The 14,404-nt window shown below is 48.1% G+C and overlaps 1 protein-coding gene and 1 long non-coding RNA gene across 2 annotated transcripts in view; one reads left to right on the forward strand and one right to left on the reverse strand.

The window, feature by feature from the left end:
• LOC149470574 (uncharacterized) lies at positions 1-10,517 on the reverse strand. Its single transcript, XR_016308363.1, has 2 exons — positions 10,011-10,517; positions 1-1,423 (listed from the first exon to the last, which is right to left on the reverse strand). It is a non-coding gene; the product is annotated as an uncharacterized LOC149470574 (long non-coding RNA).
• Positions 10,456-14,404, forward strand: part of LOC149470575 (uncharacterized) — a 38,607-nt gene continuing 34,658 nt past the window's right edge. Inside the window, exon 1 of the mRNA XM_089662376.1 lies at positions 10,456-10,851. The gene's annotated coding sequence lies outside the window, so the exon portion shown is untranslated. The remainder of the gene's footprint in view (positions 10,852-14,404) is intronic.

Here is a 14,404-nt window from a genome sequence, read left to right on the forward strand (position 1 = left end):
TTCATCATGACTGAAGAATGATCAGATATATTGTATAGAACATAGTTTATAGACTGTATTGTTCCCCCCAACCAATTAATAACACATAGAAAAGACATGTCGGATGATCCATTATTGCCTACATTCATCTAAAGAAATATGATTTTATTGGAGTAGAAAGTATTTTTTAATTTTACATATTTCCAGTCTTTTCAAAATCTATATGAAAGTTTAATTTTCTTTTGAAACTAAGAAAAAAAAATGATACTTAACTTCCTATGGAGACACCCAAGCAGGTGCATTGGCAAGATGATGGTCCATGTGTCCATTCACACACAGGGCACAGCTTGGCCACGCCCCCTCTTACTTCATTACATGACTGCCTGTGATTTACAGCAGTGGGAGCCAATGACAAGGCAGAGAAAAGGGACAGCCAAGGCTGTTGTGGCCATTCATTGATATCAATGGGGATCAAGTAAATATTGTGGGGGGGGGGTTAGCGGGGATGGGTGTACTGCAGCATACATGTTTTTGTAATCCATGCATACAATGCATGAAGCTGAAAGAACTTAAGCCTTTAAAATCAATTTATCATGGAGAATAAACAGTGGTGATGCAAAATAATACAAAGTAAATAAATAATAAAAATAATATTTATATATATATTGGTAATCAAATTCAATGTTATTACAACATTACATGACTCTGCAACGGCCAGTTAAAGTAGCGCTGTAATGAATAGCTAGAAAGGCTGTCGTCATGGAGGTAAAACCTTGCAGACAACAAGTGGATAAGCATAACATAAATCTAAATATCAGCCATAACAATGTTGATACATACAAAACATGACTAGATAGTAGGATACAATAGGCCATGGCCCTTTTATTGGTGAAACAAAAAACATTTGATTTAAAAAAATGTTAGAAAATATATTTTAAATCATATAAAATATAAAAAAAAACACATTAAACAATAAATGAATGCTTGAATACTGCTATAACAACAATAGTCCATTCATTTATTTCTTCTCACTGTTGACCAGGGGTGGACTGTTGACTCATGGGGCCCCTGTGTCCTTGCCCACACAAAAAAGCCTATGAAAAAGGTACCAGGGGCATCTCATGGGGCCCCCTACTGTCCCCTGGCCCTGGGGCAGTGCCCGAGTTTACAAATGGTCAGTCTATTCCTGCTATTGACCAGAGGAAGTAGGCTACACTATTGAAGGTGAGACATTGATGCCTGAAAACAGATGAAGGAGATGAATTATCCAGAAGTCACAGGAGCAGAATTCTGGAAAGGTGATCTGGATACACCATTATCAGCCAAGTTCTCTATCCACATGGATAAGTACACGTCCCGTCACAGGTTGATGTGACCATTGAAGATCTGCAAGGGCACACCCAATAGCAACAACAATGCTGTATACAGCCAACAAAGCCTGGACCTAAAACAGAGAACAAAGAGAAGAGTTAGAAACCAACAAATAGAACAATGATATTTCACAGGATAACAGACATACATGAACAATGTAACATACAACAGCATGGAGACTGAACACACCAGCCATGACACCCAAGAATTACAGAGCAACACCGCAAGCAGCCTGACACCCCCCCATATCTACCTACAGAAGTCCAAGGATGATCCCAATCCAACAGAACAGAAACAACAGACTGACAACCTGACACACGTCACCTCAACCTGATTACAGGACAAAATGAAACATTTCCTGCACCCCAAACAAAAACACAGACTCCTAGCAAACACGAGCAACACTCCACAACTGATCATAAAACACGAGCAACACTCCACAACTGATCATAAAACATGGGCACACCCAACTGACAACACAGACTGACCGACATCCAGACTACAACTCAACCACACTGTCCTCCCCATGTCATTGTAATTGTCCCCCCCATGTCACTGACCCCCCAATGTCACTGTCCTCCCCATGTCATTGTAATTGTCCTCCCCGTGTCACTGACCCCCCAATGTCACTGTCCTCCCCATGTCATTGTAATTGTCCTCCCCATGTCACTGACCCCCCCAATGTCACTGTCCTCCCCATGTCATTGTAATTGTCCTCCCCATGTCACTGACCCCCCAATGTCACTGTCCTCCCCATGTCATTGTAATTGTCCTCCCCATGTCACTGACCCCCCCAATGTCACTGTCCTCCCCATGTCACTGTAATTGTCCTCCCCATGTCACTGACCCCCCAATGTCACTGTCCTCCCCATGTCACTGTAATTGTCCTCCCCATGTCACTGACCCCCCAATGTCACTGTCCTCCCCATGTCATTGTAATTGTCCTCCCCATGTCACTGACCCCCCAATGTCACTGTCCTCCCCATGTCAGGACCCACCATGTCACTGTCCTCCCCATGTCACTGTAATTGTCCTCCCCATGTCACTGACCTCCCAATGTCACTGTCCTCCCCATGTCACTGTAATTGTCCTCCCCATGTCACTGACCCCCCAATGTCACTGTCCTCCCCATGTCACTGTAATTGTCCTCCTCATGTCACTGACCCCCCAATGTCACTGTCCTCCCCATGTCATTGTAATTGTCCTCCCCATGTCACTGACCCCCCAATGTCACTGTCCTCCCCATGTCATTGTAATTGTCCTCCCCATGTCACTGACCCCCCCAATGTCACTGTCCTCCCCATGTCACTGTAATTGTCCTCCCCATGTCACTGACCCCCCAATGTCACTGTCCTCCCCATGTCACTGTAATTGTCCTCCCCATGTCACTGACCCCCCAATGTCACTGTCCTCCCCATGTCATTGTAATTGTCCTCCCCATGTCACTGACCCCCCAATGTCACTGTCCTCCCCATGTCAGGACCCACCATGTCACTGTCCTCCCCATGTCACTGTAATTGTCCTCCCCATGTCACTGACCTCCCAATGTCACTGTCCTCCCCATGTCACTGTAATTGTCCTCCCCATGTCACTGACCCCCCAATGTCACTGTCCTCCCCATGTCACTGTAATTGTCCTCCCCATGTCACTGACCCCCCAATGTCACTGTCCTCCCCATGTCAGGACCCCCCAATGTCACTGTCCTCCCCATGTCACTGACCCCCCAATGTCACTGTCCTCCCCATGTCATTGTAATTGTCCTCCCCATGTCACTGTCCTCCCCATGTCACTGACCCCCCAATGTCACTGTCCTCCCCATGTCATTGTAATTGTCCTCCCCATGTCACTGACCCCCCAATGTCACTGTCCTCCCCATGTCATTGTAATTGTCCTCCCCATGTCACTGACCCCCCAATGTCACTGTCCTCCCCATGTCATTGTAATTGTCCTCCCCATGTCACTGACCCCCCAATGTCACTGTCCTCCCCATGTCATTGTAATTGTCCTCCCCATGTCAGGACCCCCCAATGTCACTATCCTCCCCATGTCATTGTAATTGTCCTCCCCAAGTCACTGACCCCCCAATGTCACTGTCCTCCCCATGTTAGGACCCATCATGTCACTGTCCTCCCCATGTCACTGACCCCCCAATGTCACTGTCCTCCCCATGTCATTGTAATTGTCCTCCCCATGTCACTGACCCCCCAATGTCACTGTCCTCCCCATGTCACTGACCCCCCAATGTCACTGTCCTCCTCATGTCAGGCAACACCATATGTCACTGTCCTCCCCATGTCAGGACCCCCCAATGTCACTATCCTCCCCATGTCATTGTAATTGTCCTCCCCGTGTCACTGACCCCCCAATGTCACTGTCCTCCCCATGTCATTGTAATTGTCCTCCCCATGTCACTGACCCCCCCAATGTCACTGTCCTCCCCATGTCATTGTAATTGTCCTCCCCATGTCACTGACCCCCCAATGTCACTGTCCTCCCCATGTCATTGTAATTGTCCTCCCCATGTCACTGACCCCCCCAATGTCACTGTCCTCCCCATGTCACTGTAATTGTCCTCCCCATGTCACTGACCCCCCAATGTCACTGTCCTCCCCATGTCACTGTAATTGTCCTCCCCATGTCACTGATCCCCCAATGTCACTGTCCTCCCCATGTCATTGTAATTGTCCTCCCCGTGTCACTGACCCCCCAATGTCACTGTCCTCCCCATGTCATTGTAATTGTCCTCCCCATGTCACTGACCCCCCCAATGTCACTGTCCTCCCCATGTCATTGTAATTGTCCTCCCCATGTCACTGACCCCCCAATGTCACTGTCCTCCCCATGTCACTGTAATTGTCCTCCCCATGTCACTGACCCCCCCAATGTCACTGTCCTCCCCATGTCACTGTAATTGTCCTCCCCATGTCACTGACCCCCCAATGTCACTGTCCTCCCCATGTCACTGTAATTGTCCTCCCCATGTCACTGACCCCCCAATGTCACTGTCCTCCCCATGTCATTGTAATTGTCCTCCCCATGTCACTGACCCCCCAATGTCACTGTCCTCCCCATGTCAGGACCCACCATATCACTGTCCTCCCCATGTCATTGTAATTGTCCTCCCCATGTCACTGTAATTGTCCTCCCCATGTCACTGACCTCCCAATGTCACTGTCCTCCCCATGTCACTGTAATTGTCCTCCCCATGTCACTGACCCCCCAATGTCACTGTCCTCCCCATGTCACTGTAATTGTCCTCCCCATGTCACTGACCCCCCAATGTCACTGTCCTCCCCATGTCAGGACCCCCCAATGTCACTGTCCTCCCCATGTCACTGACCCCCCAATGTCACTGTCCTCCCCATGTCATTGTAATTGTCCTCCCCATGTCACTGTCCTCCCCATGTCACTGACCCCCCAATGTCACTGTCCTCCCCATGTCATTGTAATTGTCCTCCCCATGTCACTGACCCCCCAATGTCACTGTCCTCCCCATGTCATTGTAATTGTCCTCCCCATGTCACTGACCCCCCAATGTTACTGTCCTCCCCATGTCATTGTAATTGTCCTCCCCATGTCACTGACCCCCCAATGTCACTGTCCTCCCCATGTCATTGTAATTGTCCTCCCCATGTCAGGACCCCCCAATGTCACTATCCTCCCCATGTCATTGTAATTGTCCTCCCCAAGTCACTGACCCCCCAATGTCACTGTCCTCCCCATGTTAGGACCCATCATGTCACTGTCCTCCCCATGTCACTGACCCCCCAATGTCACTGTCCTCCCCATGTCACTGACCCCCCAATGTCACTGTCCTCCCCATGTCACTGACCCCCCAATGTCACTGTCCTCCTCATGTCAGGCAACACCATATGTCACTGTCCTCCCCATGTCAAGCCCCCACATGTCAATGTGCCTCATATATAATGCCCCCCCATATCACTGCCAACCCCCATATCATTGCCCCACTCAAATTTGAACTCTCCCCCTACCATGTCACTGTACCCAGGGGCGAATTTGTTGCGAGGCAAACAAGGCGTTTACCTAGGGTGGAACGTTTTAGGGGGTTGGCGCGGTGCTGCTCTATGCTGACCCGGATGCAGTTCTGTTGTACAACATGATTCCTCACACCAGCAGCTTGTGTTGTCTTCATTCCTGTACAGGAAACATGGTGTCAGAAGTGACTGGAATCAGGACTGAGCCTCTTGTTTGGAGCGCAGCAGCTTTGGGAAACACAGGTTTGTGAACTACAGCCTGAGACTGAGGATTGTCTGAGATTTGATAGCTCAGAGGCTTCCTGACAATATGGCTGCCATGAATGGCATACCTCCCCCAGAGGGGATGACAATGAGTGGGGATTGGAGCAGCAATTGGGAATCTTTCAGAGCTGAATGTGAAGATTATTGTCTGGCTACAGGCTGGAATGAGAAATGTGCAGGAGTGCCGGCAGCAACTCTGAGAAGAGTCATGGGCAGTGAATGCAGGCATGTGTATAAACACAATGTGACCCTCACAGCAGATCAGCAACACAATGTTACAGCCATTGTAAATGTACTGGAAGATGATCTCATACCTGCTACAAATGTCATTTATGAAAGGGATGTGTTTGGATGCTGCAAACAAGAAGAGGGACAATCTTTGGATCACTTTGTTACACACTGGAGAGAAAAGGCAGCAACTTGTGAATATGGCACTCAGAGACCAATTGATAAGGGACACAATTGTTGTTGGTATAGCTAGCGAGAGAGCACACGCAGGCGCCTCCTAAGAGAACATGACTTCACTCTACACACAGCCATTGAGACGTGCCGTACAGCAGAGCTCACTGACAGACGTCTGAAAGTTATGGAACAGGACAGACAGCAGACCGACAGCATAAACATTGCAATGCAGCATGGCAACAGGAACAAACTTCAGCAACGCCGCCTGATGAGCACAAATACTGCCAACCCTACAGCTTGCAGATACTGTGGGACTGTGCATGAAAGAATTAAAGAGCCGTGTCCAGCTTATGGGGAGTCTTGGAAGTCTTGTGGAAGAACAAACCATTTTACTAACGTTTGTTTGTCAAGTAAACGACGGCCATCAATAGGCAAATGACACAACGTGGAGAACACATCCGCATATGAGGAAGAGACACACCACTGAAGTTATAGACAGCAGTGATGGGCCTACCTCCCCCACACAGATCACCTACCTCCCCACACAGATCACCTACCTCCCCACACAGATCACCTACCTCCCCCCACACAGATCACCTACCTCCCCCCACACAGATCACCTACCTCCCCACACCGATCACCTACCTCCCCCCACACCGATCATCTACCTCCCCACACAGATCACCTACCTCCCCCCACACAGATCATCTACCTCCCCCCACACAGATCATCTACCTCCCCCCACACAGATCACCTACCTCCCCACACACAGATCACCTACCTCCCCACACAGATCACCTACCTACTCCCACACAGATCACCTACCCCCCCCACACAGATCACCTACCTCCCCCCCCACACAGATCACCTAACTCCCCCCACACACACCACTGAAGTTATATACAGCAGTGAATTGATGGGCCTACCTCCCCCCACACAGATCACCTACCTCCCCCCACACACACACCACTGAAGTTATATACAGCAGTGAATTGATGGGCCTACCTCCCCCACACAGATCACCTACCCCCCCCACACAGATCACCTACCCCCCCACACAGATCACCTACCTCCCCCACACAGATCACCTACCTCCCCCACACAGATCACCTACCTCCCCCCACACACAGATCACCTACCTCCCCCCACACAGATCACCTACCTCCCCCCACACACACCACTGAAGTTATAGACAGCAGTGAATTGATCGGCGCTGTGCAATCCAGAGGAAAGAAATGGTTTGTCACTTTACATGTCAATAATAAGCCCCAATCCTGTCACCTCCATTCAGGAACAACGTGGGATGTAATGTGCTTAAGAGACAAAATGGTGTCAGCACCAGAAGCACGTCTACTGCCAAGTGACACCAGATTAAAGTTACACTCCGGTGCGATGATGAAATCTCTGGGGCTCTTCAAGACAGAATGTGCCATATGTGGACTAACACACAAGCTGGAGTGTGAAATTGTGGAAGCAGCCAAAAGCCACTGTTGTCTGGCTCATCCTGTGAGCGTCTAGGGCTGAGACGTTTCTCCGTCCCTGCAGAGTGCAATGTGATGGACAATCTATCCAAGGGGCCCTTGACAAAACAACTGCTGATAAAGGAATATAGTGATGTGTTTACTGGGCCAGTAGAATCTGTACCAGGGGAAGTTCATTTCCACCTCGATGTGAGTGTCCCTCCAGTCCAATGTGCACCACGCAATGTGCCGGTGGCATTAAAACAGGCAGTTAAGGCACAGCTTGACCAGTATGAGGCCAATGGACACTTGGCACCAGTGACTGACCCAACTGGCTGGATAAGTAACATGGTGATTGTAAGGAAGCCAAATAAGCTACGAATGTGCATAGATCCCAAATTCTTAAATATGGCACTGAGACGATCTCACTACATCATGCCAACTCTCGAGGATGTTTTGTACAAGCTGCCTAAGGCACGTCTGTTCACGCTTGTTGATGCCCGGGATGCATTTTTACAGTGTAAGTTGGATGATGCAAGTAGTTACATGACAACCTTCTGGACTCCGTGGGGCAGGAAAAGATGGCGCAAACTGCCTTTTGGGGTATCAGTTGCACCAGAGGTGTATCAACGTAAACAACATGAACTATTGGCTGGACTCGGTGGTATTGAACCAATAGCTGATGACATCCTTATGGTTGGCTGTGGGGACACAGATGAGGAAGCAGATCAAGATCATGATGGCAAACTGCTGGAACTGATGAATCATTGTAGGCAGGTAAAATTGAGACTTGGCATGAAAAATTGCAATTCAAGGTCAAAGAAGTCCGCTTTCATGGACACATTCTAACCTGGGAGGGTTTGAAGGCTGACCCAGAAAAAATCAGAGCCATACTGGATATGCCGCAGCCAGCAAATGTGAAATCCCTGCAGCGCTTCATTGTATTTGTTACCTACCTAGCAAAATTCCTACCACACCTCTCAGAGGTCTGTGAGCCATTGAGAAGGCTTCTGGACAAGGACGCTGTTTGTCATTGGCTTCCTAAGCATGATAATGCAGTGCAGGACAACAAACGCTTGGTCACGGACACACCTGTCCTGAAGTACTATGACGTTACAAAACCTGTAACTATTCAAAGTGATGCAAGCAAAACTGGACTTGGGTGTTGTCTATTGCAAGCTGGCCAGCCTATCGCTTTTGCTTCAAGGGCACTGACTCTACCGAACAAAACTACGCACAAATAGAAGAGGAATGTCTGAGTATAGTGTTTGCCTGCCAGCGCTTTCACCACTACCTCTATGGGTGCGACGAGATCACGGCAGAAACTGACCATAAACCTCTGATTTCTATTTTCCAGAAACCACTTTTGTGTGCAGCCAAACGTCTACAGAGCATGTTGTCACGTTACAAAACTATTGCCTAAATGTTGTCTATAAACCTGGTCCTGAAATGTACATTAGTGACACTCTTAGCAGAGCTACAGCAGCAGGTGGTACACCTGAGTATGCACAACACACAGTTTGCAATGTTCAGCGGGACCTGGAGGTCCTCTCACAGATTAATCATTCAGACTATTTATACCTCACGGACCAACGATTGCTTCAGATAAAACAGCACACTGAAACCGATGAGAGTTTGCAGGCTCTTAAATATGTTGTCCTGAACGGTTGGCCTGATTCCAAGTTGGAAGCCCCATTACTTGTGAGAGAATATTGGACTTTCAGAGATGAAATCGCCATCCAAGATGGTATACTGTACAAGGGGCCAAGGGTCATCATTCCTAAATCTTCAAGATGGGAGATGCTGACTCGTATTCATGCCAGTCACATTGGTGGAGAAGCATGCTATAGGCAAGCACGTGATACCCTATACTGGCCCAACATGCAGAACGAGATTAGAGACTTTGTTAGGTGTTGCTCGGCATGCAATGAATATGTGCAGGCACAACAGAAAGGAACTATGATGTCACATGTGCTTCCCACCCGGCCTTGGAAATTGTAAGCATGGACTTACTGAATTATGCTGGGCAGGACTTTCTACTAATTGTTGATCACTATTCTGACTTTTGGGAGATTGAGCTACGTCCTGACCTGTCTGCTGATACTACCATCAAGCATTGTAAAGCACAGTTTGCATGGCCAGCCGGATAGAGTCATCTCGGATAATGGACCTCAATTTGCATGTGAGCAATTCAGACGTTTCTCTACAGATTGGGGATTTGAGCATGTTACCTCATCCCCGAATCACCCGCAAGCCAATGGCAAAGCGGAATTGGCTGTCAAGATATTGAAGAATCTTTGTAAGAAGGCCAAGTTTGATGGTACTGATCCATGGAAGGCCATTCTACATTGGAGGAACACCCCATCTGAAGGCATGGACAGTAGTCCTGCACAGCGCTTGATGTCTAGGAGAATGAAGACTTCATTGCCTGTAGCCAACAAATTACTTGATCCTTCTGTGGTTACAGGTGTCTCGGCAAAACTGCAGCGGAGGAAACAGATTGCCAAACTGTCATACGATGTGTCTGCTAAAGACTTACCTGAACTAAGCATTGGAGAGCCAATCCGTATGAAGCCGCTTCCAGGTGACAGGGCCGCTCGCTGGAGACTGGGTTCCTGTGTTCAGAGGGTTGCTCCTCGATCATATCTTGTGGATGTAGAAGGCAGTCTTTACCGCCGCAATCGAGTGGACCTGCGAAGGGCAGAACGATTCACCACACAAGCCAATTGGCTGGCCAACCCCGTGACAGTATAGACTAGTGGGTGACATTGATTGAGATCTGCCCGCTGTGTGTATACAATCACCCGGCTAATGTCTAATATCAGGGGACAAAATGTGCCAGCATTCATATCAGACTAAGGGAAAATGGCCGCCGGAGGAGGGACAGGAGGGCTACAAAAAAATGGAGGAGGGAGATCTAATCCACTGCACTGTAATGTGATAAATGTACAAACATAGATAAAAGACCAAAGGAAAATGGCCGCCAGAGGAGAACAGTGCGGGCTACAATAAAATGGAGGACAAATATCTACTCCACTGCACTGCATTGTGATAACTGTGTTTCATTCATCGTAGAAGTTTACGAGCCGCCATCATCTTTTGTTTTTCAGGTTTTTCCCTGTTTTATGCTATTCAGCTTTTTTTGGACCAGCACCATCTAGTGTCTGCTCTCCATACTGCAGCCTCTGTATAAATCTGTCTGGAGTCACTTCCTATCCGGAGTCACTTCCTGTCTGTCTCACTTCCTGTCCCGGGAACACTTTTCTCCTGTCAGCCATTTTAGATTGGCTTCTAGAAGGTCCAGTGATTGTCGGTCTCCATCCTGAACACACGGCCACCATAGGGCCAGCATGAGATCTTCTTCATGTCAGAGCACACGGGTAAGTCAGGTGGATCTCCTATTCCTGGTCCCGGCTCCTGTCCCTGCTATAGACGGACCAATCATCTGTGACCGAACCTTCCTCCTCGTCATCGATGATCTGGGTGTATTATTATTATTTATTCCAGGTACTTATATAGCGCCGTCAGTTTACATCTATATTGTACATTCCCATCAGTCCCCGCCCCCGAGGAGCGTACAATCTAAGAGCCCTAACTCACATTCATACATACACATACTACGGACAACTTAGACAGGAGTGAACTCATCTCCCAGCATGTCTTTGTAGTGTAGGAGGAAACAGGAGTACCCGGAGGAAACCCGCGCAGGCACAGGGAGAACATGCAAACTCCAGGCAGGTGGTGCCTTGGTTGGGATTTGAACCAACAACCCGAGTACTGCCAGGTGGAAGTGCTAACCACTCAGCCACTGTGTTGCCCCGTGCTGTATATATCTCAGCATCTACTTCTCAGTGTTGGTTTCCTCCTCATTGCCGGCCATTAAATGGGCCTCAGAATGGCTCCGGTATTCCCTCCTAGGAAGGACATTCAGGCCGATCTCCCACCATGTTCCTCTGATGTGTCCGAGACAGAATAACAAGAGAGACACCAGGAGAACCCGCTGGGTCCTGACACTCCGAGAACCAGAGTTATGGTGGAGCGTAGACCCTTCCTGAGATACTCCTCCCTGGGAACGGTCATACCTCCGTACTCCTCTCCTGTACATACCCATCACTGTCATACCTCCGTACTCCTCTCCTGTACATACCCATCACTGTCATACCTCCGTACTCCTCTCCTGTACATACCCATCACTGTCATACCTCCGTACTCCTCTCCTGTACATACCCATCACTGTCATACCTCCACACTCCTCTCCTGTACATACCCATCACTGTCATACCTCCGTACTCCTCTCCTGTACATACCCATCACTGTCATACCTCCGTACTCCTCTCCTGTACATACCCATCACTGTCATACCTCCGTAACTCCTCAACTGTAAATACCCATCACTGTCATACCCTCCATACTCCTCTCCTGTACATACCCATCACTGTCATACATCCGTACTCCTCTCCTGTACATATCCATCACTGTCATACCTCCGTACTCCTCTCCTGTACATACCCATCACTGTCATACCTCCGTACTCCTCTCCTGTACATACACATCACTGTCATACCTCCGTACTCCTCTCCTGTACATACCCATCACTGTCATACCTCCGTACTCCTCACCTGTACATACCCATCACTGTCATACCTCCGTACTCCTTACCTGTACATACCCATCACTGTCATACCTCCGTACTCCTCTCCTGTACATACCCATCACTGTCATACCTCCGTACTTCTCTCCTGTACATACCCATCACTGTCATACCTCCGTACTCCTCACCTGTACATACCCATTAGAGATGAGCGAATCGAACTTGGCGAAGTGGAATTCGTTTTGAATATTAGGAAAAATTTGATTCGCGCCAAATCCGAAAATTAGCAGACTTCGGATGCGCGAATCGAAATTTTTCCTAAAATGGCGGCGACATGTGTGGCGACGGAGTGGGGATCTCTGGGAAGGCGCGCAGACAAGGCGCGTTGACCCATAATGCATTCATTCATGACATGTGATCGCATTAGCCAATCAGCAGCCAGCCAGCACTGTGTAATGGTGGAGCTATAAATTGCGGCCATCTTACAATTCTCCATTTGCCTCCGGTCATTCAAGAGAGACAGACCTCTCTGTATTAGGGACAGAGTTAGGGCCACAGATACTTTAGGGACACAAAATCGTTACTTAGGGACACAGAATTGTTACTCAGGGACACAGAACTGTTACTCAGGGACACAGAACTGTTACTCAGGGACACAGAACTGTTACTCAGGGACACAGAACTGTTACTCAGGGACAGACACAGAATTGTTACTGAGGGACACAGAATTGTTACTGAGGGACACAGCATTGTTACTGAGGGACACAGAATTGTTACTGAGGGACACAGAACTGTTACTCAGGGACACAGAACTGTTACTCAGGGACACAGAACTGTTACTCAGGGATACAGAACTGTTACTCAGGGACACAGAACTGTTACTCAGGGACAGACACAGAATTGTTACTGAGGGACACAGAATTGTTACTGAGGGACACAGCATTGTTACTGAGGGACACAGAATTGTTACTGAGGGACACAGAACTGTTACTCAGGGACACAGAACTGTTACTCAGGGACACAGAACTGTTACTCAGGGATACAGAACTGTTACTCAGGGACACAGAACTGTTACTCAGGGACAGACACAGAATTGTTACTGAGGGACACAGAATTGTTACTGAGGGACACAGAATTGTTACTGAGGGACACAGAATTGTTACTCAGGGACAGACACAGAATTGTTACTGAGGGACACAGAACTGTTACTCAGGGACACAGAACTGTTACTCAGGGACACAGAACTGTTACTCAGGGACACAGAATTGTTACTCAGGGACACAGAATCGTTACTCAGGGACACAGAATTGTTACTCAGGGACACATAATTGTTACTGAGGGACACAGAATCATTACTGAGGGACACAGAATTGTTACTCAGGGACAGACACAGAATTGTTACTCAGGGACAGACACAGAATTGTTACTGAGGGACACAGAACTGTTACTCAGGGACACAGAACTGTTACTCAGGGACACAGAACTGTTACTCAGGGACAGACACTGAATTGTTACTGAGGGACACAGAATTGTTACTGAGGGACACAGAATTGTTACTCAGGGACACAGAACTGTTACTCAGGGACACAGAACTGATACACAGGGACACAGAACTGTTACTCAGGGACACAAAACTGTTACTCAGGGACACAGAACTGTTACTCAGGGACAGACACAGAATTGTTACTGAGGGACACAGAATTGTTACTGAGGGACACAGAATTGTTACTGAGGGACACAGAACTGTTACTCAGGGACACAGAACTGTTACGCAGGGACACAGAACTGTTACTCAGGGACACAGAACTGTTAGGGACACAGAATTGTTACTCAGGGACAGACACAAAATTGTTACTGAGGGACACAGAATTGTTACTGAGGGACACAGAATTGTTACTAAGGGACACAGAATTGTTACTCAGGGACAGACACAGAATTGTTACTGAGGGACACAGAACTGTTACTCATAGACACAGAACTGTTACTGAGGGACACAGAACTGTTACTGAGGGACACAGAACTGTTACTCAGGGACACAGAACTGTTACTCAGGGACAGACACAGAATTGTTACTGAGGGACACAGATTTGTTACTGAGGGACACAGAATTGTTACTGAGGGACACAGAATTGTTACTGAGGGACACAGAACTGTTACTCAGGGACACAGAATTGTTACTCAGGGACACAGAACTGTTACTCAGGGACACAGAATTGTTACTCAGGGACAGACACAGAATTGTTACTGAGGGACACAGAATTGTTACTGAGGGACACAGAATTGTTACTCAGGGACAGACACAGAATTGTTACTGAGGGACACAGAATTGTTACTGAGGGACA

Source organism: Staurois parvus, unplaced genomic scaffold (genome assembly GCF_062004578.1).
Source record: "Staurois parvus isolate SC_StPar_1 unplaced genomic scaffold, SC_StPar_1.0 ptg000038l, whole genome shotgun sequence".
Classification (NCBI taxonomy): Eukaryota; Metazoa; Chordata; class Amphibia; order Anura; family Ranidae; genus Staurois; species Staurois parvus.